Here is a 10452-nt window from a genome sequence, read left to right on the forward strand (position 1 = left end):
GCAACTGAGGCTCAAAGCGGCACACAGTAGTACATGCCAGACTTTGGATTTGAACTAGGGTCTGTTTGGCTCCAAAATAAGCTTTCAGGCACCATGCTGTGCGTCATCAGCGTCTTCATCACAAGTATTCCCATCAGTGTCAGGATTACCATTATCCTCAGCCTCACCGCATCACCCAGCATCTTCTTTTTTTTTCTTAAATACATTTATTTATTTATTTATTGGCTGCATTAAGTCTTTGTTGCTGCGGGCGGGCTTTCTCTAGCTGCGGCGAGCAGGGGCTTCTCTTCGTTGTGGCGCGTGGGCTTCTCGGTGCAGTGGCTTCTCTTGCTGCGGAGCACAGGCTCTAGGTGCGCGGGCTTCAGTAGTTGTCGCGCGCAGGCCTGTAGCTGTGGCGCACGGGCTTCATTGCTCCACAGCATGTGGGATCTTCCCGGACCAGGGCTCAAATCTGTGTCCTCTGCATGGGCAGGCGGATTCTTAACTGCTGCGCCACCAGGGAAGTCCCAACATCATCTTTTTAATCACTCCCAATATCATCACCAGGATCAACATTGCTGCTAATGTTGACATCACCAATATCAGAATCGATATTGCCAATCTCCTTATTGCCAATATTGTTTTAATATAAACGCCATCATCAATCATTAGCAGTACTGTCACCGTCACCATCAATATAGTCCATACCAATGTCATAAACGATATGTATCAGTACGATCAAAATTGTCTTTGGAGTCATTGCTGATACAGACGTCACCGCTAACATCTTTTGGTCACTAGCAATATTGTGGTCACTGTCACCAGCCCAGTCCACATCTACATCATCGTCAGTATGGTGAGAAGCAGACTCATCTGAGCCGTCACTAACCTCGCCATGCGCAGAGAATGACTGATATTGCCAGCAATACGACCAGCATCTTCAACAGCATCATCACTAACCTCACCATCCTCAGTTCAGCATCCCTGTCCCAATACAACCAAAATAAAAAGAACACATCTCCAATTCAGCGTACAGCACAGATGTCAGTCTACTCACCATCATCTACTGAGTTCCTACGCGTGAGTTGAATTGTGGCGCTCTTCAGCTCTCCCGTGAGAGGTGTGGACTGTATAAATGTTTGACTCGCTGTTACACAGCCCATGCAGGTGTTGCCAGGGTCATCAGGAATCTGAAACTTCTACCTCTCCGGAGTGAGGTGTTTCCTGTTTCAGAAATTTTAGGCCATTGCATATCCTTAAATTTTACCCATCCTTCCCAGCCAAGTTACTTCCCAGTTCCCCAGTGGGATTCCATCTCCTGCTACCTTGTGTTTCTACGACCATCATTTTAATCTCAGTTATAACATTTATGGTCCATCTCTTGTCCCAGCTGTTTGTGGGTCTGTCTCCTTCGCTAGCATGTAAGCTCCTGGAGGTGGGGCCAGGTTTTTTCCATACCCCTTACAGGTTTTACACCGGATATTCTCAATACACACGTCTGGGGAATTAAAGGGGAATGTTGGCTGGTCCACAAGAATCATGTGATGAAGTGTAAAGAACATCAGACTGAAAACCAAGATGTCTGGAGTTTAGTCTGGATTGTCCTTAAAAACTGTGCAAGCTTGGATCATCATTTCCCCTCCCTCCCTCTCTTCCTTTCTCCACCTTCAAACCTAAGAGTCATCCCTTTTCCACATCCAGGTTCCATGGCCCTGACTTCCAAACCTCCCATTACTCACCCTCCTCTGCCGTCGCCCTGATGGAGGCCCCACATCTCTTACTCGAACCACTGCAGTTATCTCTCTCTCTCTCTTTTTTTTTTTGGCAGCATTGGGTCTTCGTTGCTGCACACAGGCTTTTCTCTCCAGTCGTGGCGAGCCAGGGCTACTCTTCGTTGTGGTGTGTGGGCTTCTCAGTGCAGTGGCTTCTCGTTGTGGAGCACGGGCTATACGCACATGGGCTTCAGTAGTTGCGGTGCATGGGCTCTAGAGTGCAGGCTCAGTGGTTGTGGTGCTTGGGTTTAGTTGCTCGCAGCATGTGGGACCTTCCCAGACCAGGGATCGAACCCTGGTCCCCTGTATTGGCAGGTGAATTCTTAACTGCTGCGCCACCAGGGAAGTCCCTGCAGTTATCTCTTAATTGGTCTTTCTGCTCCCACTCTGCTCTATGTGGGGACCAGAGTTCTCTTTCAAACCAGTTCATATTAGTCCCTTACTCCACCACATGGCTTCGTCCTTCACTTAAAATAACATGCAGACTACTTCTGTGGTCTGCAGTGGACGTGGTCTGGCCCCTGCCACCCTCTCCTCATGCATCATTATCTCACCCCCTGTTCCCAGAGACATCACTCTTCTTGCAGCATCTTGAAGATCCTGACCTTGTTTCTGATGTGAGGCCTTCACACTGGCTGGCTCCTCTGCAGGGAAAGTGCTTTCCCTGGACGGCCACATAGCTGACCCCAGAACATCATTTGGTTCTGCAACCACGTGTCCCCATCTCAGAGAGGCTTCCCATGAGCACCCTCTGTGACATAGATCCCCTCCAGCATGCATTCTCTTCTCACTGAATCCTCCCTCTCAACAAATATTTGTTTACTGTCTGCTACAGGGTTTCTCAGCTTCAGCAGTATCGGCGCTTTGGACTGGGTTGTTCCATGCTGTGGAGTGGGAGGGGCTGTCCTGTGCATTGTAAGATGCTGGGCAGCATCTCTGGCCGATATTCACTAGATGCCAGTAGCACCCCTTTCCAATGGTCACAACTAAAAATGTGTGCAGACATTGTCAAGTATCCCCTGGGGGTAAAATTACCCCTGGTTGGGAACCACACTCTTCTGAAAGCTTGGGACATATCAGTGAATAAAACAGATCCCACCATTGGCACTCCCCTCTCCCAACCCCCCAGCCTTTGTGGGAGGAGACAATGAGTGTAATAAATAAGTAAATTATGTATATTCTAGAAAGCGACAAATGCTATGGGAAAAAATACAGCAGGTCTAGCGCACTGGAGGGGTGCAGTTTTAAACAGCGTTGTTGAGGTAAGCGTCATCTGAAAGGCTCTTTAGAGTGACTGTTATTTTTTGCTTAATCATTGCATATATCATGACATGAAATTATATCATAGTCTAGTTTACTTGTTTATTGTCTGTCTTCTCCCCAAGAAAGTAAGGTCTATGAGGGCATGAAACGTTTCTAGCCTGTTCAACATTTTATATCCAATACCTAGAACAGTGCTGGGCCCAGAGTCATCCTAATAAATGTGTAGGTTATTTTTAGGAGCTTGGAACATGTGATAAAGGAGAGCTAAGCAGACAGCATTTAGTTCTGCCCCTGTTGACAGATACCCCCAACCTCAACGTTCCATCCACAGGCAATAATGAGGTGTCCACTGTGCTAACTTACTCTACTGTAATTAAGAAGTTCCCTAATTTATTCAGTTTGTACTCGAAGTTATTTCAAATGCCTAATTCTTTTGGTAGAATCTTAGCCTTCTTCTGATTGGGGCCAATCTGACCAAGAAGCATCTTGCCAGGGAAAGTGCTCTCCGTTCTGATAAACCACTTTCCACCCTGACATCCTCTCTCTTCTCTCCAAGTTCATGACTAGTTCTTCTGAGATGCCAGGTCAGTGGGAGCAAGGCTGCTTCAGAAGGGAAGGCAGGGGCTCCCGTCATTGGAGGTGTTCAGGGTGGACCCCACAACTACATTAAGGGTGTTGCAAAAGGGACTCGAGCCCTGGATGGCGGTGACACAGGATGAGTGACTCAAAGCTTTAGTGATCACCAAAGTCACCTGGAGAGCTCCACCCTGAGATTCTGACTTAGTAGCCAGGAGAGGCACGCAAGGTCCAGGTGAGGCCTGGTGCTCCTCTTCCAGGGACCAAAATGTGAAAAGTTCCGCTCTAAAGGACCAACAACTCCTCCCAAGGTTCTGCACTCCCTCACTCCAGGCCCAAGATGCAGCTCTCTGGTTCCTGCCCATCCCTCATCTTCCATCGACTTTGAACTTGCCTTCTCCTGACATCTTCTAGGTCCTGCCTGGGATCTTAAACATCTCATTTTTACCCTGGTATCCGTGCCCCGCCTCCCCACCTTAAAATAATAACTCCAGTCTTAGCCACTACGTAAGTGATTCTTTTCAAAGCCCAAAGTCTATACTCAACTCTGCTGTGAGGGATGTGAAGCCAGGAGACTCTGCTCCCAAGGAGAATACAGTTTGTGTGGAAAGACTGGCATACGGAATTGGAACCCTAGAGAAGGATCAGAGATATCCCATAAGGAATTGACAACACAGGAAGGAAGTGCTGGGCTTATTCCAGGGAAGGATGCACTTTGTGACCTGGGTAATCTCCAAGGGCTCCAGGGGGAGGTGTGATGTGAGCTGAGTTCTGCAAGATTTAAAAAAAAGGGGAACTATGGAGTTGAACCATATGAAATTGCTGCTATTCAAGCCCCGTTGGCCCATAAAACCTGAAATTTCATAGGACTCAATCTAAGAGGATTATTTTCATTTCTTCTATGCGTCAGTTATTATTATCCTCATTTTGTAGATGAGAAACTGGAGCCCAGAGAGATTAAATAACCTGTCCAATGACAGAGAGTGAGAGGCAGAAACAGGAACCCACTGATTTGACTCCGCCCCCTCGCTGTAGGGTTTGTCTAGCTCAGTGGGTCTCAGGCTTTGGAGAAAACATCCAAATCCCTTGGATCGCAGGGTCCCATCTCACAGGCACCCAATGCAGTAGCTGGGTGGGCAAAGGGGAGGGGGGTGGTGGTGGTGAGAATCCGCGTTTCAACCAAGCTCCCCGGGAACACTGGTGCTGTGGGTCTGTGGCTTACACTTAGTGTTTCACTGCTTTAGGTAGGCAAGGTGGAAGAAGGCGTTCCTGAAGGGGGGAGGCAAGGTCGCAGGAGGAGCAAAGCCCCAGAAGTGGGAGTGGGCATGGGATGTGCCAGCGAGAGCAGGGACACTGGACTTGGGGTGCGGATGGGGGGTGAGGGTCGGGGCCCTGGAGGAAAATGAACAGGCTGGTGGAGAGTATCAGGCGTGGGCTACGGGCTGTCTCCATCCTTCCGGTCCCAGTCTCTCTCCCTCCCACCGTGCCCCATCCAAGAAGGCGGCACACAGCAGCAACAACCCACAGGGACCCAGAGAGGGTTGTTAGCCTAGATAATTTCTCCAGAGCCACTGATCCCTTCTGCCGAGTGTGATAAACCCTGTTTCATAAAGAAGACATGAATGGCTGTAATCAGATACAATGTTTGCGACGCTGAACAAAATGAGCAAAAGAAAAAATATGCAGCCAGGCTATAATTATGGGTGTAATATTTCAGCCCATTAGCAAAAAATATCTCAGAAACCTGCTGCCCCGCCTTCTCAGCTAAAAAATTGGATGCTAAGCTGGTGAAGGCAAACAGAGAGAGAAGAGCACTGAAGCAGAGGCCTAATTAATTGCATATACAATTTTTTTTTTTGGCTGGCAGTGGCTTCTGACAATTCTGGGTCTTTTACTGCATCAAATGAAAAGAGAGATTGTCATTTTCCAGCAGGGCTGCTCAGAGGGCTTCTAGACACTGGTTCCTTTTCCTCAGCCCAGTACTAGTCAAGGACATGGCACTTACTAAACACTTGGTAAATTGAGGGGTTTTTGTACAATAATAGCTATACTTTGTTGCTTGCTATGTGCCAGGTACAGTGATAAAGCTTTACCAATGTCATCTCATTTTTCCCTATGGGAATGAGGTGAAGTGATGTTTTGTTGATGAACTTGAGGTCCCTTTTCACCATTTTTTCTTTAGTCCCAGCACCTGTGACCATCTTTGGAGGACTACTCATGAGATACTGAAGGCACCCTGCCTGAGTTCAGAGAGTCTGCAATCCCGGGGAGGGGGTGTGTTGTGGTCCTGTCCCCCCAGCTCACACATCCTCTGTGGGACTTTGCTGGAACTCACCACCCTGCCTGCCTTCCTCCCTCCCCCATCCCCCACACTGACCCCCACGCCCTGTGGTCTTCCCTGGAGTTCTTTCTTGATAAATCACTTGTACATTATTCCTTAGCTCCCAGTATGCCTCAGACAGGTAGGATTAATTACCACCCTTTTTCCAGGAACGAAATGAAGTTCGGAGGAGACTGTAACTCAACTCAGGGAATTCAGCAGGAAATTGGGGACCAGGTTTTGACTCCGTGTCATCTGATGCCATTTGGCCTCCATGGGTAGATGTGGCACCTGCCCCCATACCCTGGTTCCTAGTCCCTAGGATCTGTATGAGACTGGGGCAAGTTGGTGGTTCAGCAGCTACCATCCTAGGTTCTGGAACACGGGTAAATCTAATAATTAGATCCATGCCTTTGTTCATGGGCCTCTCTAGTTACCTGCCATTTACCTCAGGCTCACCAAGCTGTGCAGGGGTCTGACCAGTTCCTGTGCATACATCCATTCACTCTTACAGTCACCTACCCATCCAACCTCATCCATTCAGCTAACCCCGCCCATTCAACTAATACCATCCATCCATCCATCTACCCATCCACTCATCTACCCACTCATCCACCCACTCATCCATCCATGTATTCATCCATCCAACAAAGCTCTTATGAAGCCTGCCCCCAGTAACAGTCTATCAAGGGGTACAGATGTGTTAAGAAGTCAATCATCATACTTTGTGATCTGTGCACCAGTGGAAAATGTATAGGGTACTATGTGCTCACAGCAGGGACACTTGATCCAGCCAAGCTTCCCAAGGCACCTGAACTGGGATCTCACGGGTGAATAGTGAAGAGAAGAGAGAAATGGGGTCGATTGTTCCAGGCAGGGAGAAGAGCAGATACGATATAATCCAAAGGCCAGAGGTGAGTCAGTGTGTGGAAGGTTCAAAAGAATGAAGGACGTTCAACCTGGCTGATCTCATGTGAGGGGAGGAGGTAAGAGATGAGGCTGGAGTAGCTGGCTGGGGTCAGACAGGCAGGACATTTGCTTGTTGAGCAAAGGCGAGCATTGGGAACTGAGAGCTGTGGGGCACCTTCAGAGGGTCTGTAAGCAAGGGACTATCAGGAGCAGCTCTGCATGTTTTAGAAGGTTACTCTGGGAAGAAAAGACGGGAAGAAGGGAGCCAGTGATGGCACTGTGGTTGAGGGGAGCGTGGAAGGACCATTTGCCAGGCTGGCCGCTGTCAGGTGATGCTCATGGAGGCAGGGGCTTCTGTGGTTGCAGGGGAAGGAGAGAGGTGGGGTTTTGTGCTAGGAGGAGAGAGGATTAGCAATTGGGTGGGACTTGCTGGTTGATTGGGTGTGGGAGGCAGGGAGAGGGAGAAGTCAAGGATGACCGCCAGTTTCTGGCCTGAGCGGCTGGGTGGATGGAGGTGGCACAGACCAGGTCACAGGGAAAGCAGGTGGGCATGGGGCTTGGAGGCTGGAGGGTGTGCTCAGTTTAGGGCAGGTTGAGTCTGAGATGCCCGTGGGGCTTTCAAGTGGGGCTGTTCAGCAGATAATTTGATATCTAGGTCTGAGGCCCCAGATAGAGACAAGCGCTGAGAATAAAGATGTAGGTATGACTACCGACCCCTCAGAATAGATGGGAAGGCCCAGGGAGGTGTGCAGACTGAGAAGGAGTGAGCCCACTATCTTCTGACAGATGCCCCAATGCTGACTGCCTCCCTGAACAGTGGACATCTCCCTTCCGGATTCCAGTCCATACACGGACCACATGCCCAGGCTGACTCCACTCTCTGGCTAAGCACGTGGGTGTATGTTCTGTCTGCATCAGGTCTTCCTCCACTGGTCCCCTCGCTCAGAGCCTACTAGGCAGCAGTTATGCGGGTGAAGCCTGGATGTGTTTCCCTGTCTGCCATGGGACAGCCTCTCCTTCTGGAGGGTTCTTTTGCCTGGAGGAAGAAAGAGAGATTGTTCTTCCCAGCTTGGCTGCTCAGCGGGGTGGGGGGGGAGGGGAGGGCAATGAGCACGCTTGTGTACTCGGAAGCTCAGGGGTTGATCTCCCTCCACCACTGCTTTTAGGAATGTCTTTAATTATTAAATTACTATGTGCACACTGTAAAAAAGATATACAGCTCAGAACAAAAACAAAATAAATATGATAGACCCCCTGCCCCTCATCCTGCCAGTGCCTCTACCCCACTCCCTAGTGACAGCTCTTTCCAGATTTCACACACACCACACACACACACACACATCATACTCAATTGATTTTTTTTGGTTTATAAATATATACTAGACATATTTCTACATCAAAATGTATATAGTTCTAATTCTCATTTTTCTTTTTTCTTTTTTGCTATAAAATGATACAAGTTTATGGTAGAAAATGTGGAAATTCAGAAAAATATAAAAAAAGAAAACCAAAATCTGCTATCCTAAAATCTCATTACCCAAAGATGGTGATTAACATTGAGGAAAACATACAAAATTTACTTTCACTGGACAATAATAGAGGAAACTAAAGTTAGAAAGCACTATGGAACTTCAAGGAGATTTTTCTTCAAAATGAGACATTAATCTCTACATAATTTCTCTTTTTTTAACTTTAAGTTAGATTGAGAGGTTGAAGTCGTAATGTTTCATTTTAACTCTATGCTTCTTAACGGTTGTTAGCTTAGGTAGAACAGAATCATTTCTCTTATAAGAATCAAAAGGTACAATTGATCTCTAAATAAACAGACTAAACTCATCTACCTACATATATATTTTTAAATTAAAAATAGTTTTTAAAAAAGAGGTAAGGCTACTGTTAGGATAACTTGTCAAGAGACATTACTGAAGTATTCAATCACTTTCAAAAAGAACAAATCCATCATGAGGAAATAATTATCATTTACTCCTGATACAAACCCAAACAGATGATGTGTGAGCCCCAAGCATTCCATGGTTACCTGCTTCTTCCCATATTACCTGACGCTCCCTGGGATCAGAAAGCACCATTTCCTATGCCTCTTTGGTGGCTCAGAATCATGCCACAATTAAGCTCACATTTTCTCTGGGCCATGGCTTTCATGTACAGTTCATTGCTTTTCCCAGAGTCACTAATTACCTTTCTTTTCCTTGCTGCTCAGAAGTGTTGCATGCCTTAATTCCATGACAGCACTTGGCATCCTAGCGTCTTCCTCATAGGATTGGGTAATGCTGTCTTCTTTGAGGTTGTTCTTCACAGACTCTTCTGATTTCTCGTTCTGATTGGGGCTAATTGCTTATTAGGCCAGCTCCACAGCTGTCCTACTGGTATTTCTTTTCATTGTTCTCCTGGCTTAGTTCTATGCTTCTTGAATCTGTTGCCTTCTTTCTCGGATTCCATTTTTGTTTTGCCGGGGTACATCCTCAAGGAATTTTTTCAAAAAATGTGGAGCCCCACCCCAGAGCCTGGGAGCAGTGGGCCCCAGTGTAGGGGAGGGGAGGCTGGATGTGAGTGTTCACATTTCCTGTTTCTCTGCAGTTTTCTCCAGCTTTCGGTGGTGGCCCCTGCTGGGCTCTGGCTTTTAGTCGGCCGAGGGAGGGTGAGGCAGTGTGGACAGCGGCACTGGGCACCCTATGCACCACCGCCCGCAGCTGCGCCCTGAGCTTACTGCTTCTTGCCTCAGCACAGCCCCCATCCGGCTCAGCAAGCGGCCCAGGTGCAGGCCATCAAGTGCATGGTGGTGGGAGACCAAGCTACAGGGAAAACACCTACTGATCAGTTATATGACCAACGCATTTCCTGGAGAATGTATCCCCATTGTCTTTGACAGCTCCTCTGCCAACGTCCTTTATGGTAGATGGAAAACTAGTCAGTAGCTCATGGGATATAGTTGGACAAGAGGATTCTGACAGATTACGTCCCCTGTCCTATCTGCAAACAGATGTGTTCTTCATTTGCTTCTCTCTCGTGAGTGCGGCATCATTGGAAAATGTACAAAGTGGTATCCTGACGTGAGACACCACTGTCCCTACACTCCTATCATCCTGGTGGGGACGAAACTGGATTGTAGGGATGATAAAGACACGATTGAGAAACTGAAGGAGAAGCGGATTGCCATCACCTTCCCGCAGGGTTTAGCTGTGGCGAAGGAAATCAGCGGTGTCTAATACCTGGAGTGCTCAGCCCTCACGCAGCAAGGCCATAAGATAGTGTTTATGAGGCTGTTGGAGTGGTTCTCTGCTCACCTCCCGTCAACAAGAGGAAGAGAAAATGCCTGCTGCTGTAAATGTCTGGGTCGTCTCCTGCGCTGTCCCGTCCCCTGGGAAACTTTTTATGCTCTGCTCAAACCATGGAGGCTTCACACTCCATGCCAAGTTTTTGTTACAGATTAGTTTTTCCATAAAACCACTTTGAACCAATCAGTAATTTCTAGGTTTTGTTTGTTTAAAGTGTAAGAGTTCAAGCTTTCACATTCTATTAAAGTTTAGCCCTAAAATGACAAGCCTTCTTAAAGCCTTATTTTTCAAAAAATCTCCTACGCTTGCTCAGATTAAGAGCTGCCAAAATACCTTGTGA

General features: G+C 47.6%; 1 pseudogene; it reads left to right on the top strand.

Moving 5' to 3' along the window:
• The window catches only part of LOC130844707 (ras-related C3 botulinum toxin substrate 1-like), a 118448-nt pseudogene extending 108286 nt beyond the window's left edge, over nt 1-10162 (top strand).
• Nucleotides 10163-10452: the final 290 nt, after the last annotated feature.

Source organism: Hippopotamus amphibius, chromosome 2 (assembly GCF_030028045.1).
Source record: "Hippopotamus amphibius kiboko isolate mHipAmp2 chromosome 2, mHipAmp2.hap2, whole genome shotgun sequence".
Classification (NCBI taxonomy): domain Eukaryota; kingdom Metazoa; phylum Chordata; class Mammalia; order Artiodactyla; family Hippopotamidae; genus Hippopotamus; species Hippopotamus amphibius.